At 43.1% G+C, this 16140-nt stretch overlaps 1 protein-coding gene and 1 long non-coding RNA gene across 2 annotated transcripts in view; one reads left to right on the top strand and one right to left on the bottom strand.

The window, feature by feature from the left end:
* LOC310737758 (obscurin-like) overlaps positions 1–16140 on the top strand; it is a 380181-nt gene that overhangs the window by 108462 nt on the left and 255579 nt on the right. The gene's annotated exons all lie outside the window — the stretch shown is intronic.
* LOC310739243 lies at positions 2394–4382 on the bottom strand. The gene is made up of 5 exons (XR_014537307.1): positions 4318–4382; positions 3399–3836; positions 3202–3297; positions 2604–2650; positions 2394–2506 (listed from the first exon to the last, which is right to left on the bottom strand). It is a non-coding gene; the product is annotated as an uncharacterized lncRNA (long non-coding RNA).

Here is a 16140-nt window from a genome sequence, read left to right on the forward strand (position 1 = left end):
GAAGTAACTTCTATAAATGTTTCTTTTTTTTTTTTTTACTTCTTTTGATCGTCTTAAATTCACTGATAAAAATCATAAATACATGAATAGACTCAATAAACATATGAAAGAAAAATATTTAAAAAAATAATAATTCAAAAGAATGTCCTAATTGTTTTAATGTCTTTAGAATGGTTGCTAGATAATTGCCATTGTAAATAATATTATTATTAAATTGTATTTGTAAGATGTCAAAGGTGTAAATATCACTACAACTGGAATCACCTGCCAGCTGTAAATTTGTTAGGAGGCCATTTTGAATTGTTTGTTGCCTCTGTTGCCATCTAGAGGATAATGTGAGAAACACTGGAGGAAAATAGAAAATGTACAACAGTCAAGTCAAATCGAGTCAATAAACTTTTATTGTCATTTCAACCATATATAGCTGATGCAGTACACACTGAAATAAGACAACACTCCCCCAGAAAACTGGTGGTAAATTAAACAACATAAAGCTACGTTACTGAACACAGAGCTAAGGACTAAAGTAAGTGTCCTCGCCACATGAAGTGCCTCATGCAACCGAGTGCAAAGAGTGCAGACAAAAAAACAAGTGAGGAACAGATACACTAAACACAAAATAAAGTGTGGTAAAAGAAAAATCCTCAGTGATGTCATCATAAGAATTAAATAAAATACAATTTTCCACCAACTGTCCTAAAATACTTTTGGATTTGGATTATTGGTTGATAATTTTCTAATCAAAAACCATGTGACCAAGTACAGGGAATCATAGTCCAGGGCCATTAACCCACTAAAATGTTTGAACACACAAGGTAGGGCAAGAGGCCTAAAAAAAATTAGATAATGTCATACCCAGTAATTTTATTTATCTGTTTGTATCTTGCTAATTTTCTAACCAGTAACCATGTGGCCAAGTACAGGGACTCATAGTCCAGGGCCATAATCACTCTTTAATGTACGGCACAGAGTCCCCCTTTTAAGCCCATTTCGAACACACAAGGGATGGCACAGGGCATGAAAAAAAAAAAATAGATGATGTCTGCTTCTCTGTGTGGGTCCACAGGAGCGATAGCTAGTGCAAAGCTTGTGAAAGAAACAAGTTCAAGGTGGAAGCAGAAGAGTGAGTGATGCTTTCTGCATAGAGTACGGAAGAAGAAATGATCTAAGCAGACCATGCAGGCTAAATCGTGCTTTCAGCTAAACATCCATGGTGGAATGGACTGTAGTGAGACCTGAGTTTTTCTCCTGGTGCCCTCTGCAATTCAGGGAAACGGATTCTGATCCTCTGAACAGCATGGAAGCAAAGTGATTTCATCAATTGTGCAGGGAAGGAGGAAGATGGTTACCACAGGGTCAGTCAGAACCACTCTCTATGTCTGCTTGGTGGCGAGTCACCCCATGTGTCTCAGACCAAAGTTTTCCCTTCCTGTTACTCCTAAAGCGTTCTGGGTTACAAAAATGCATTCACTACCACAAGACAATATAGTTCAGGTATGAGTGATCAGAGACATGTGACCAAGTCATGTGGTCATGCAGTACGGAGTCTTGGTTTATAATCCTAACAGAGTACAGAATTAAAAGACCCATTTGCTGAAATCTTTTATAAAAGCACAGAACCACCAGGATCAACCACTCAACCAGTGACTCTGACTGATTTGCCTGCAGGATTTTGGTTACCTGGCAGAACTCCATCACAAAAGAACTGACACTTCAGGGCTAGAAATGTGAACAAACATGAATTGCTCTCATCATATTTCTTTTGGGACAGAGATTCAGATTATAAGTTCTAGATTTGTTATACCATGTAAATTAGTTTAGGGTGCAAACTATGGGAAACTATAAGTAGTAATTATGTTAAAGAATGACAAATGAATAATGTCTTCATTGCATATGTTGATTGCTAAAAATATTGTTTTGAGGGAGGGACAGAGGATGAAAAAGACGATGAAGAAAGAGAAAGTCATCTGAAATAAACAGTAAAGTTCCAGTGTCACATGACTGAAGCCAACAGATTCATCTAAACAGATGAAGTCACATGACTGACTGAAGTGTAGACAGTAGAGACGTCTTCCTTAATCTGTGGAACTGCATCATTAAAGCTGGTGGTATTGGAGTGAGAACTCACTGTTGCGTGAGTCAAACCGTCAACAGATTTCTCAGCAGAGAGACTTGTGGGTAACTGAGCTGTGAAGTAGATTTCCTGATCAGAGGGGCTTGTGGGTAGTTGAGCAGTAGAATAAATTGCAGAATCACAGGAGATTGTAGGACCCTCTATCTCTGCATAAACTGTTAGAGAAGGCTCAGAGGGGATTGTGGGTAGCTGAGCAGTAGAATAAATTGCAGAATCACAGGGAATTGTAGGAACCTCTATCTCTGCATAAACAGGTTGAGAAGTGATTGTGGTTATTTGAGCAGTTGAGTAAAATGTGGAAGTCTCAGCTTCTGAGGTAGAACATCGCTTGGTGTCTTTAATCTCCTCATAATCAGAAACAGCAAGAGGTACCTGTGAGATCAACAGAAACACAAATATATTTGCCATTTTCTTAAATGGAAATAAGGTATGCAGCTGAACAGACTCATAAACATAAAAAAAGAATTACCGCTTGGTCACTTTCTGCGTTTTGGACAGAATTCTGGGCAACAGAATCTGGTGGGAAAAAAACGTCACCTAATCAGTAGTTAATAATGCTGTTATTTTCAGTTTGAACAGCACTGTACAGTGGAGCCCAGTCTCATGGCATTTTGTGATTATAGTAATGAAATTTAATTTCTTTATTTTTGTTCAAGGACACAAATTTCCTTCTTTTTTTTCTTTTCGTTACACTGAACACAACTTTCCAATTATGTATTTCAATAGAAAGTATTTTTGGTGCCTGTGGCAGGAGATTATCTCACAATATAACAGATCTACAGTAGAACACATTTGCATAAAAAACTGCTCCAAAAGTCAGTGCTAAACTGGTAGACTCCCAAAAGACAAGGTAAAACTGCTGTAGGAAAAGGTGTTGGAAATAATTAATAAGTATGTGTTGTACTTAACTATATTACATGAACTGGATCTGTGTTGACAATACGTTTTTATTATTATTTCGATTTCTCTGTCTGGATTTAATGAATGCTGTTTTAGTTGCATTTACATCTGCATTACATGATACATGTTTATATTAAGCATTTTATCATGTGTTTGAGTTTATGTACCGTGCATCCTGCATCTCTTTTGAACAGTGAAAGTGAGGAATATGATTCCAATCAGAAGCAGCAGCAGAATTACAGACACCGTGATCACAGTGGAAGCTGGAAATCATGGAAGAGAAACTTTAACCTACATACTGATCATTCTTAAGGGATCAGATTCATTAAAGTTATGGGTCTGACGTGCACATGAGGAGACTCACCTGCTGGTTTAGATGATGGTGATGGTGATGATGATGAGAAGGAGGAGGAGGAGGAGAAGAGGGAAGATGCTGAGAGGAATAGTGGCGATGATGAAGGTGATGATGATGGTGATGATGGGGATGGTGATGATGAAGATGATGGTGATGGTGGTGGTAATGATGATGATGATGATGATGGTGATGGTAATGATGACGATGATAGTAATGATGATAGTGGTGGTAATAATGATGATGATGGTAAAAGCGGTAGTAATGATGATGATGATGGTGATGATGATGATGGTGGTGGTAATGATGATGGTGATGGTGGTGGTAAAGATGGGAAGGAGGAGATGAAAGATGTTGATAGGGATAGTGGTGATGATGATGAGGATGATGATAATGGTAGTGGTGATGAAGGTTTAGTTGGCATCAGTTTTGACACTGGTACACTTGAATCTAAAGCAGTAAAAAAGTTTACTTTAAAAATAAACATGAAGTGAGTGAATCTGGTATGTGACTGATATCAGTATGGAGGCAACACAATACAGTTTACATTATTGTTGTGTCAGAAGTACAGACTGCTGTTTATACATCTGATAATCAAAGGAAGTGAAGTGAAATACACACGAGCAGAGGAAGACCAGATAACAGATTATGAGGCTAATAAAATCTGCTCATTACATCATTTAGTCTAAAAGGACAAAATTCTAAATGTTAACAGATAATAGCAGCTACATTAATTCAGTTCCATGTGGTAAAAACTTCCTTCTAAAAAGATCTGCTCTTTTTATACTACCATTATTGTTTTGTTAACTAATCACCAATAATATCACAGGCTAGTGTTGGTTATGATGTGCAATGACTCGATGCTTCACACAAAGACTCTGTAATGTCACAATAGTTAATGCAGTGTGTCTCCACGTCTCTACAAACTCACCAGTAACTGTCAGGTTGATCTGTGTGAAATAAACCTTGTATTCAAGATCAGATGTCCAGGCTGCTTCTGCTCCAAACCAGAATTCACCAGAGACTGTTTTAGCTAAATTTCTAATACTCACAGTGAAGATTTGTTCTGTTCTGTCATCATACAGGGAGAATTTCCCCACATTTACATCTTTTCTACTTTCTGTAACAGATATTTTATAAGGACATACAGCAGCTGCATGCCTCCTGCAGAGAAACTTGGGATAATTCCTGAGGGATTCTGGGTATTTACAGCTGATGTTTAAATCTTCTCCTACTTGGACAGTCTTATTGATTGACTTCTCATAGGACAGATCTGCAAATCACAACCAATCAGATCAATTTATGTGTGTGGTGGCCTTGAAAAACAACAGTTCATTTCAATATTTTCTACTGTTTCTGATAAAGTGCTTACTGATGTTGGATATATGTTTGGAAATATGTATAGGTGTGTGGCCGGGTGGGTGGGTGGATGGTGGATGGATGAATAATTATCTTACATAACTAAAGTTATAATATTTTAAAGTCTGATTAACCCAAAAATGAAAAGGAAAAAATGCATTTAAGGATCTGAATATGACTGTAGCATTTAGATAGTTATAATCTCTTTACAAACTGATTAAGCATATTTGTTTCAATACTACTAAATGTTTGTTCTTCAATATTCTATCAGCCACAAAACAATTTGGTGGACTGTGGAACCAGGTTTTTATATACCACTACACGTGCATGTATATGGTAATTGTATTCCATCATCTCCAGTCAATGTAGTAATTAGGGAGAAATTATAAACGGTATTTTTTAGGATAGATGAAATATTTTCTACCACCAAATCAATATGAACTCTTTAGCAAAATACAATAAAAAGAATCACAGCTGAATACATTTTTCTTAATTTAGCTTTATTTTTTACTCTGACACTTAAATAATGATAATTAATGTATTATAGTAAATATACATATAAATATGATCACATTATTTCCTAATGAAACGCAATATAATAATAAAAAAGATACTCACCTTCTGTTACAGTCAGATTTATTACAGTGGAGGACTCAATTTCATCAGACACAGCAACAGTGAACAAGTATGTTCCAGTGTCCTCCATAATCAGTTCTCTAATAAACACATTGAAGAATCCTGCACCTCTGTTGTCATAAATTGAGAATCTGCCATTATGTGTAATTTCACTGATCAGTTTTGTTGTTGTTAAAGGAAAACACCACTGTTGTGTTCCGATCCTACAGATAGATTTTGGTTTGTCTTTATATTTATCCTCATATCTGCACTTGATGTTGATTCTTCCTCCTGTATATGCGCTCACTTCTCTAGACCCCGAGCTTCCTGTTGATAGTTTAAAATATGTTCAACAAGCTTAATAAGTGAAGGTATATATATTTTTTTTATCATGACTTTAAACATGACAAACAGATACATAACTTTTAAATTAAGTTTGTTTGTAACATGTAGGTTATGCGTGAATGTGAGTTTAGATGTTGAGCTTTTCCTTCAATGAAACATTGTAAAGATAAGGCATGAACCATCAGGAATAAAGTCATGAAAATAATTGAGAGTAAAAAGGAAACAGGTGAGTTCAATGGGCAAGTGAAGAGATTGTTTTGGATTTAATTTAATTTAATTTAATTTAATTTATTTAATTTTTTAATGAAAGTGAATGCCGCACAGTTAAGTTATGCCGCACAGTTAAGTTATGCCGCACAGTTATTCATTTTCATTATTCTTCATCTTCTCTCCATCTTCAGCATCTCAATAAGCACATGTTTTAGTCGTTAGCTTTGATTTCTGTTATGTAGCTCTATGTTGTGTGATGTAACTCTATGTTGTTTTTTGTAGCACCAGAATTCTGGGGAAACATTGTCTCACTTCACTGTGTACTGTGTCAGCTATATATATATATATATATATATATATATATATATATATATATATATATATATATATATATATATATATATGGTTGAAATTACAATAAAAGCTTCTCGAATGTGTTTAGCTATTTCTTTAAAGAAATACAACCCTACAGCCCAAAAATTTGGAAAAATCATAAAATGTCAATAAAAACAAAATGCAATGATTTGCTAATCAATACAGCAATATTTTATGCACAAAGGAACATAGAAAACATATCAAATTTTTTAACTGAGAAAGATAACAAGCTGTATATGTCTGGAAACTGAATAGCAATTGCTACAGTTTTGGGAGAGGAATGTTGTCCCAAGATTCTATTTACAACAGTCCTAGGTCTTCTTTGTCATATTTCCTGTTTAATGATGCACTAAATGCTTTGAAATGAAGAAATTCTGGAATGCAGGGAGGTCATTTCAGCACACAGAATCTTCTTTTTTGAAGATATGCTGCAGTAATGAATGCAGTATGTGGTTTTGTGGTCTGTCTTGCTTAAATATGCATAGCCTTTCCTGAAAAAGACATTGGATGGAGGCATTTGTTGCTCTAAAACCTGTATATACCTTTTAGCATTGATGGTGCCTTTCCAGATATGTAAGCAATAATGCACCCCTATATCATCAGCCATGCATGCTTTTAAAATGAGCACAGAAAACAAGCTGGGTGGTCCCTATAATAGGAAATCTACTCCACAGCTCATGTTTGACTCAAGGTTTTTCTTATGCAACAGTGAGTTTTCACTCCAATGCCACCAGCTCTAATGATGCAGTTACATAGTTTAAGGAAGATGTTTAATGTGTATATGCTTCAGTCACATGACTTCATCTTCTTAACCATTTGCAATCACATCTTATTATTATTTTGCTTATTCTTTAACAAAAATATTTTCCTAGTTTCCCATAGTTTGCACACTTATCTAAATTCCATGGTCAAATCTAGAAATGCTTGGTTTCTTCTTTATGGAATTTACTAAAAGCAGTTCAAGCTGAAATGTTTTAATCGGTAGGTGATTGGGTCCTGTCAGGCAGGCAGAATCCTGTAAACAATGTTAAGTATTAGCCACTGGTTGAATGGTTGATCTTAGTGGTTTTATGATGATGTTTCTGTACAGTGGGCCTTTCAACTTTGTGTTCTGTCAGGATTATGATGCTAAACTATGATTTCCATCAGCCAATTCTACATGTTACTGTTACATGTACATGTTACTGATCATTCACCTAATTAAAGATATTACATTGTCTTGATATTAACTGTATATAACATCTGTTTTACAACATTATTAAAGTTTGTCTTTCCTGGTTGCTGTTGTCTATAACCGGTTTTACCTTCTTGCTCAGGTTATGTTTTTATGTTCCTGTTTTGTTACTTGGTGTTTTCTTTTTGTTTATGAAAAGCTTTTTTATATTTGCAGTTTCAATAAAAGCATCCATTCTCTGCTTCTTACATGGCTGGTTCTTGTATTTATGTGATCTATGACACATATTCTGATGACCTCTAGTGAATTTTTATGTTTTTTATTGACCAGGAAGTTATAATAAGTGTCGGAGCACATGGAAAAGATTGTTACTGTCAGGGATCACCCTGCTTCTTCTCCTGTGCGCGCTCCTCCCGCCCGGAGCGCTTCGCCATCATACTGATTCCACACACCTGTTCTTCATCACCCTCACAACTATTTAAACGCCTCACTCACCCCACTCCGTTGTCCGTTATTGTTTGTGTTTGGACTCTGAGTGTGTTCTGTGTTTCCAGCGTTTGCTTTTGTTTAGCGTGCATTAAAGTCTGTTTGCTGTGCCTCGGCTTCCGCCTCGCTCACTTACGCCTGACAGAATAACGGACCGAAAGAAAGAAAGAAAGAAAGAAAGAAAGAAAGAAAGAAAGAAAGAAAGAAAGGGAAGGAAAACCTCGAGATCTTTGCCCCGGGCTTACCTCGCGAAGGAGGATCAGGCAGTCGCCGAGTCTTCGGCGATACAAGATCTCATCGCCGCGCTCCAAGCCGCCTTCCCATCCGCGGCGGCTCAGCAAAACCCCCCCAGGCTCACCAGCAGCCCCATGGCGCTTCCGGCCGCGTTTTCCGGAAAGGCATCAGAATGCCGCGGCTTCCTGTTACAGGTGAATCTCTACATCGAGATGCAACCACAGCGTTTTCCTACGGAGCGGTCGAAGGTGGCGTTTTTCATCTCCGTCCTCTCCGGGAGAGCGCTGGCATGGGCACAATTGCTGTGGGAAGCGGCCGGCCCGGTGACGCACTCATACACCCGGTTCACCGAACACTTCCTGGAAGTTTTCTGCGCCGCCTCCGGGACTTTCACCACAGCCGACCAGCTGCTCAGGTTACGTCAGGGAAACGAAAGCATCACCGATTACAGCCTCCGTTTTCGCACCCTGGCGGCATCTAGTGGCTGGAACGAGTCAGCGCTGCTGGGAGTGTATCGGATGGGTTTGAAACCGGAGATACGGCAGGCAATGGCCATTCATGAGAACTCGGGGGGGTTGGAGAGCTTCATCCAGAAATCGATCGGGCTCTCTCAGCGCCTAGCGGTGGACAATCTCACTCCACACCCACTGAGCTCTCCACAAGGCACATCCGCTGCCCCGGAGGGCGAGCAGATGCAGCTAGGATCACAAAGGCTGTCCAGAAGGGAGAGGAATCGCCGGCTCGCAGCCGGAGGATGCTTGTACTGCGGAACCTCGGGGCATTCCATCTCGCAGTGCCCCACACGCCCTGCTCGTGCCGCGGTGAGTACGGTCGAGTTACCAACCGACATCTCCTCTCTCCCTAAACTCGCAGTGTCTCTCATAACCCCCACTCTCTCCATCTCTGTGCATGCCCTAGTCGATTCCGGCTCAGCGGGGAACTTCATCTCCCAGGCCTGCCTCGACCGACTACGCCTCCGCCGAGAACGGGGCCCCCAGGATCTAGCCATCCAAACCATCCAGGGACGGCCGCTGGGTGAGGGATGGGTGAAGTACTGCACGCCGGAGGTGACTTTACAAGTGGGGCTTTTCCATCGAGAGGTGATCCGGTTCCTGGTCTTGGAAAGATCCACCGTCAGTGTGATCCTGGGGAGGCCCTGGCTGCAGAAACACCGGCCTAGATGCTCTTGGGACCCCTGTGACATCCTGGAGTGGAGTCCCCGCTGTAAGGCACACTGCCTCTCACATCTCCCCACGCGAACCCCTGGAGCCGTGATCGGAGCCACTCGTGTGGAGGAAGCCACAACCGCAACCCCTGTGGAGATCCCGAGAGAGTATCGGTCGTATGGTGACGTGTTCAGCGTGCAGGCGGCCACCCGTCTCCCTCCTCACCGACCTTGGGACTGCTGTATCGACCTGCTGCCCGGGGCAAAGCTACCCAAGGGTCATGTGTATCCCCTGTCCGTTCCTGAGCGCCAAGCCATGGAGGAGTACGTGCAACAGGCGCTTCGTCAGGGGTTCATCACGCACTCTTCCTCCCCTGCTGCGTTGAGCTTTTTCTTTGTGGGAAAGAAGGATGGAGGTCTGCGGCCCTGCATTGACTACCGCCAGCTAAACTCGCAGATCGCACCTCTTCCCTACCCCCTCCCACTCGTGCCCGCAGCTCTGGAGGACTTGAGGGAGGCGCGGGTGTTCTCCAAGCTTGACCTCCGGAGCGCCTACAACCTGGTGCGCATCAGGAAGAGGGATGAGTGGAAAACAGCCTTCATCACCCCCTCGGGCCACTATGAGTACCAGGTCATGCCATACGGCCTCTTCATCTCTCCCGCCGTCTTCCAGGGGTTCATGAACGAGGTACTCCGGCCTTTCCTCCAGAGATTCGTCATGGTCTACATCGACGATATACTGATCTATTCCCGGGATCTGGAGGAACACCGGCAGCACGTGCGAGCGGTGCTGAAAGTACTTCGTTCACAGCATCTCTACCTGAACCTCTCGAAGTGCGAGTTCCACCGCCCTACCATACACTTCTTGTGCTACATCATCAGTGCGGAGGGTATCCAGATGGAGAGTCGAAAGGTAAGGGCGGTGAAGGAGTGGCCCGTCCCGGAGTCTATCAGGGAGCTCCAACGCTTTCTAGGGTTCGCCAACGTCTATCGCCGGTTTATCCAGGGCTACAGCAGGATCACTGCCCCACTCACCTCGCTCCTCAGGGGAAAGGCCCGCACCTTGAGGTGGAACCACGAGGCTCAGGAGGCCTTCGACGAGCTTCGCTGCCGTTTCTGCTGCGCCCCAGTCCTGCGTCACCCCGATCCCCGGAAGCCTTTCGTGGTCGAAGTGGATGCCTCCTCGACCGGGGTAGGGGCCACCCTGTCACAAAGATCCGGATCTCCCCCCCAGCTCCACCCGTGCGCTTTCTTTTCGCACAAGCTATCCACCACCTAGCAGAACTACGATATCGGGAACCGCGAGCTCCTGGGCATCAAGCTGGCCCTAGAGGAATGGAGACACTGGCTTGAGGGAGCCGAACACCCGTTCACGGTGGTTACCGACCACAAGAACCTCCAATATTTACGGGAGGCTCGGAGGTTAAACCCCCGACAGGCACGCTGGGCGCTGTTCTTCACCCGGTTCGGCTTCCAGATCACCTATCGAGCCGGGACCCTGAACGGCAAGGCCGACGCCCTTTCCCGGATATACGGGCCGGATGAGCCTGGCGAGCCTGAGCCCATCCTCCCCCCCGCACTCATCCTGGGGCCAATCGTCTGGGAGGTCGACCAAGAGATCGCCTCCGCTGCTCGCCGGGCGGCTGTTCCGGCCGGGTGCCCAGCTGGGCGCACCTTCGTTCCTGCCTCGTGCCGGCACCGTCTCTTTAGATCTGTCCATAAGGGACCAGGCACCGGCCATCCAGGGGAGTAGCGGACCATCCAGATCCTCCAGACTAAGTACTGGTGGCCCGGCCTGACCCGAGAAGTAAAGCGCCTCATGGAGGAATGTCCGACCTGCGCAATGTCCAAGGTCCCACGCCACCTGCCGGTGGGGAAGCTGATGCTGCTCCCCGTCTCTCAGCGTCCCTGGTCGCACCTGGGGATTGACTTCGTGACGGCTCTCCCCAGGTCAGAGGGCCACACCTGCATTCTGGTGGTGGTAGATCGCTTCTCTAAGGCCTGCCAATTCATCCCCATGAAGTGGCTCCCCACTGCACTCGAGACGGCGGAGGCTTTGTTCCATCACGTCTTCCGGAACTTCGGTCTCCCGGAGGAGGTCGTGTCGGACCGGGGCCCACAGTTCGCGTCTCGGGTCTGGAGGGCTTTCTTCCGACTCCTGGGTGTCTCGGTAAACCTCACGTCAGGATACCACCCACAATCCAACGGCCTGGCGGAGCGAAAGATCCAGGAGTTGAGTCGCTACCTGAGAACCTATTGCGGCCAGGATCAAGAGGACTGGAGTAGGTTCCTGCCCTGGGCCGAATACGCCCAGAACTCGCTGCGTCAGGACTCCACGGGGCTCACCCCGTTCCAGTGCGTGCTGGGGTTTCAGCCACCCCTGTTCCCTTGGTCGGACGAGCCCAGCAGCGTACCGTCCGTCGATTACTGGTTCCCGGGAGAGCAGTCGAGTCTGGGAGTCAGCGCACACCCAGCTGCGTCGAGCCCTCCGCAACACCCGCCGACACGCTGACGCACACCGGCTGGATGCCCCCCGCTACCGTCCTGGGGACCTGGTGTGGCTGTCCACCAAGGACCTGAAACTCAAGCTGCCCTGTCGCAAACTGAGCCCCCGGTTCATAGGGCCCTTCCGGATCACCGACCAGATCAGCGCAGTGTCCTACCGGCTCGCACTGCCGCCGATGTATCGTATCCATCCCACATTACACGTGTCCCTGTTGAAACCGTGTGCCTCTTCTGTCTCTCGCCCTCCAGGTGGCCCGTAGCGCCCGACCAGCCAGAGATCGTGGACCAGCCCTGGGTCTACGTGGTCAGGGAGGTCCTAGAGTCCAGACAGCGCCGGGGTCGCCTCGAGTATCTGGTGGACTGGGAGGGGTTTGGCCCGGAGGAACGGTCGTGGGTGGCACGGCAGGACGTTCTGGACCCGGCGTTGCTGGCGGAGTTCCACGCGGCTCATCCTCGCTGCCCGGCGCCTCGGTCAAGGGGCAGGCCGCGCCGCCGGTTCAGGGCGTCTGGTGCCACCCCTGGGGGAGGGGGTGGTGTCAGGGATCACCCTGCTTCTTCTCCTGTGCGCGCCCCGCCCGCCCGGAGCGCTTCGCCATCATACTGATTCCACACACCTGTTCCTCATCACCCTCACAACTATTTAAACGCCTCACTCACCCCACTCCGTTGTCCTTTATTGTTTGTGTTTGGACTCTGAGTGTGTTCTGTGTTTCCAGCATTTGCTTTTGTTTAGCGTGCAAAAACAAAAGCAAGTCTGTTTGCTGTGCCTCAGCTTCCGCCTCGCTCACTTACGCCTGACAGTTACAGCTGCAATAGTCTTTTTTTTTGTTTTATAAGCTCAACAAGAGTTTCTATTAAAGGAAGCTAAGAAGATATGTATATCCTGACTTACTATATTCATGAGATTGGAGGGCAGTACAGACATGTAACCTGGAGATATTATTCATTTGTATTTAAAAAAAAAAAAGCCCATCCCTGTCTATTAACATTTATTTTACTTGCTAAATGATGTAAAAATACTAAGTTATGTTAATGCTTCTCTATACTCTTCTTTTTATTAAGAAAATGACTCAGGAAAGTATGTATTATTTATTTGCTTTATTCATTGCATTTTTATTAGATAACTGATGTACTACTACTGAGTTACCAATGCTGCACTGTTTAGTGTTGATCTTATCACCTAGATCAGTGGTCTCCAACCTTTTTTGCGGACGGACCAGTTTCATGCCAGACAATATTTTCACGGACCGGCCTTTAAGGTGTGAAAGATAAATACAACAAAATAAAATGATACGAGCGGCATAACAACTGGAATTTTCTAAATATAAGAATAAATGTGTTGTTGTGTTGTCCATTGTGTTGTTTTTTGTTCATTTTGCTAGCTTGGGGGTTTCAACTTAGCAGGAATGTGTGCTACTGGCCAAAGCAGCCTCTTTAAGAAGGTAGCGGATGGAGGCAAGACATGTGATCGAGGCATCTTGACATGAATCAAGAGTGCGTTATAGACAGATGTGGCGGAGAGAATCCGACAATTTTTCTAAATAAAACATTGTTTAGATTCAGATAATAAATAAAACGGAAATAATGTAAGTTATGTATTCTTTATTTACGTAAAAGACTTTTCAAAGTGCACATTGTGTCATTTATATGTAACAGAGAAGGTAGTAACTTTATTAAAATGATTGCATAATCCTTTTTATATGTTCAAAAATAAATAATGTGACTCTGGATGGGAGTGTTGATCCTTAGACAATTAAAATCAACTTTACCTTTCCCACTCTGTTACACACCTTCTGCTCTAGAGGACAATAGAGGCTGTCTGTCATACCTTTGTATGACTGTTTACACACTGGAACTGAGTAGAAGCTCATTTTTGTGTCTGACATTTGAAAGAATTTTGCATTTACATATATTTCATACACACATGTACAGTAAAGCAAAAGAGGAATTTATTTTTACATCACCTCCTGGTTTTTATTCAAATTAATTAAGCACACATTCACAGAGCTGGACAGAGACAGTAACAGTGTGTAGCAGAACAGTAGCTTTAATATCTATCTGAAGTGGAGTTGGTGTGGAGATCTGTGAGTGTAAACTCAGGATGGAGATCCTCATCCTTATCTTCACCTTCTGCCTGATCTCAGGTAAGGAAGCGGACATCATAATAATCCTCACTATCAGCAGCAGTGTTACATGAAGGAATGTTTTGCTCAGATGGATATAATTCTGCAAGGATGTATGGTCAAACTGTTCTGTAGCGACTGAAGATAAACTAGTGGGTAAAGATTTTCAGGGAAGATTTTCACTGTTTGATGACACAAAATCAGCAGAGATCAGGGTGATGATCAGAGAGCTCACTGAAGTGGACACTGGAAAATACCGATGTTGGGGGGCCAAACATTTGCACACCTGTGAAACTGGATGTGCAGGAAGTTAAATCTCCCACCACTGCCTTCTGTTTATATTTACAAAGCTCTAGTGTTATTAGCAAAGCTGGAGGTAATTATGCTTCATCACTGAACTTAAGCAACATTTTAGAAGAGTCATACTTTTCCCATTCTGGCCTTTAGATTATTGAAATCATTAAAATGTCCATTAAAATCTGTATTAAATGTAATTATTATACCTAAGTACATTGCAACACAGTGTTGGGCAGTAACGCTTTACCAGTAACGCGTTACTTTTGACAGTAACTAATACTGTAACGGGGCGGTACCCATTACTTTTTTTTTGAATTAATTTCGGCTAAAGTGTAGCCTACAGTCTAACCTGTTTACAGCAGCGTCGCATTGTAGAATTGGTGGATGAACCACTGTAAACACGAAGAAGACACACTGCGGGCGTGTCTCCGTTTATTCAGGTCTGTGCGGCAGTAATTTTTAAGAGCTCAACACAACAGCAGAAGCCACTTTAGTTTTTGATTGTGAATATATTATTCAGCTTGTTTTGTTATTTATTTCAGAAATCATTGTGATATATTCAGTTTGTTCTGGTCTGACTTTAATAAAATAGTGTTTAAAAATTACTCTGTGTTTAAGTCAGTTTTGTGTTTGTATAGACCATAACGCATAAAAGGGCATTAATGGGAACATTAAAGAAAATTTTTTTAAAAAGTAACTAAAAAGTTACTTTTAACAGTAACGCATTACTTTTTGGTGTAAGTAACTAAGTTACTTTTTGAATCAAGTAACTGTCAGGGAGCTTCCTGTTCCTTCTCTTGTGCGGGCCACGCCCGCTTAAAGCTCCTCTCCAGCGTACTAGGCACACACACCTGATACTCGTTAAACACTCATCACCAAACCCATATAAACCCCTCACCTCCACATACACATTTCAGTTATTGTCCTTGGTTTTGCTGCTCATCACACGCGTTACTCGTGAACTGTTCAGTGCCGTGCTTCTTCCTAAGCGTTAAGTTTATAGGACTGTGGTGAGACCTATGGTTGTTGTATGGTTTATAGACAGTGGCATTGAGTAAAAGACAGGAGGTGGAGCTGGAGGTAGGAGAGCTGAAGATGTTGAGGGTTTCGTTGGGAGTGAAGATGATGGACAGGATTAGAAATTAGTTTATTACAGGGACAGTGCATGTAGTATATTTTGGAGACAAGGTGAGCAAGGTGAGATGGTCTGGACATGTGCAAAAGAGGGACATGTGGTATATCAGGAGGAGAATGCTGAGGATGGAGCCACCAGGAAGGAGAAAAAGAGGAAGACCAAGGAGGAGGTTTATGGATGTGGTGAAGGAAGACATGCAGGTAGTTGTTTTGAAAGAGGCAGATGTAGAGGACAGGGGGGTATGAAGATGGATGATCCGCTGTGGCGACCCCTAATGGGAGAAGCTGAGAAGAAGAAGAAGAAGAAGAAGAAGAAGAAGAAGAAGAAGAAGAAGAAGAAGAAGAAGAAGAATTATTAAATCTCAAAAGTTGGGATGCTGTGTAAAATGTAAATATAAACAGAATGCAGTCATTCGGAAATCTCATTATATACCCTATATTTTAATCACAATAACACAAAGAAAACACATCAAATGTTTAAACTGAGAAGTTTGAAAGAAAAAAAAGTTTATTTTGAATTAGAAAAACATTGGAGCAGGGCAACAAATGGCTGTAAAAGAAATTGGTACTAAAAAAAAACACTGGACGAACATTTTGCAACTAATTGGGTTAATAGATAACAGTTCAATAACATGTTTGGGTATAAACAGAGTGTCTTAGAGGGCAGAGTCTCTCAAAAGTAAAGATGAGCAGAGGTTTCTGAGTCTACATCTACAATTTGTGGAACAATTT

This window comes from Silurus aristotelis, assembly GCF_946808225.1.
Source record: "Silurus aristotelis genome assembly, chromosome: 2".
Classification (NCBI taxonomy): Eukaryota; Metazoa; Chordata; class Actinopteri; order Siluriformes; family Siluridae; genus Silurus; species Silurus aristotelis.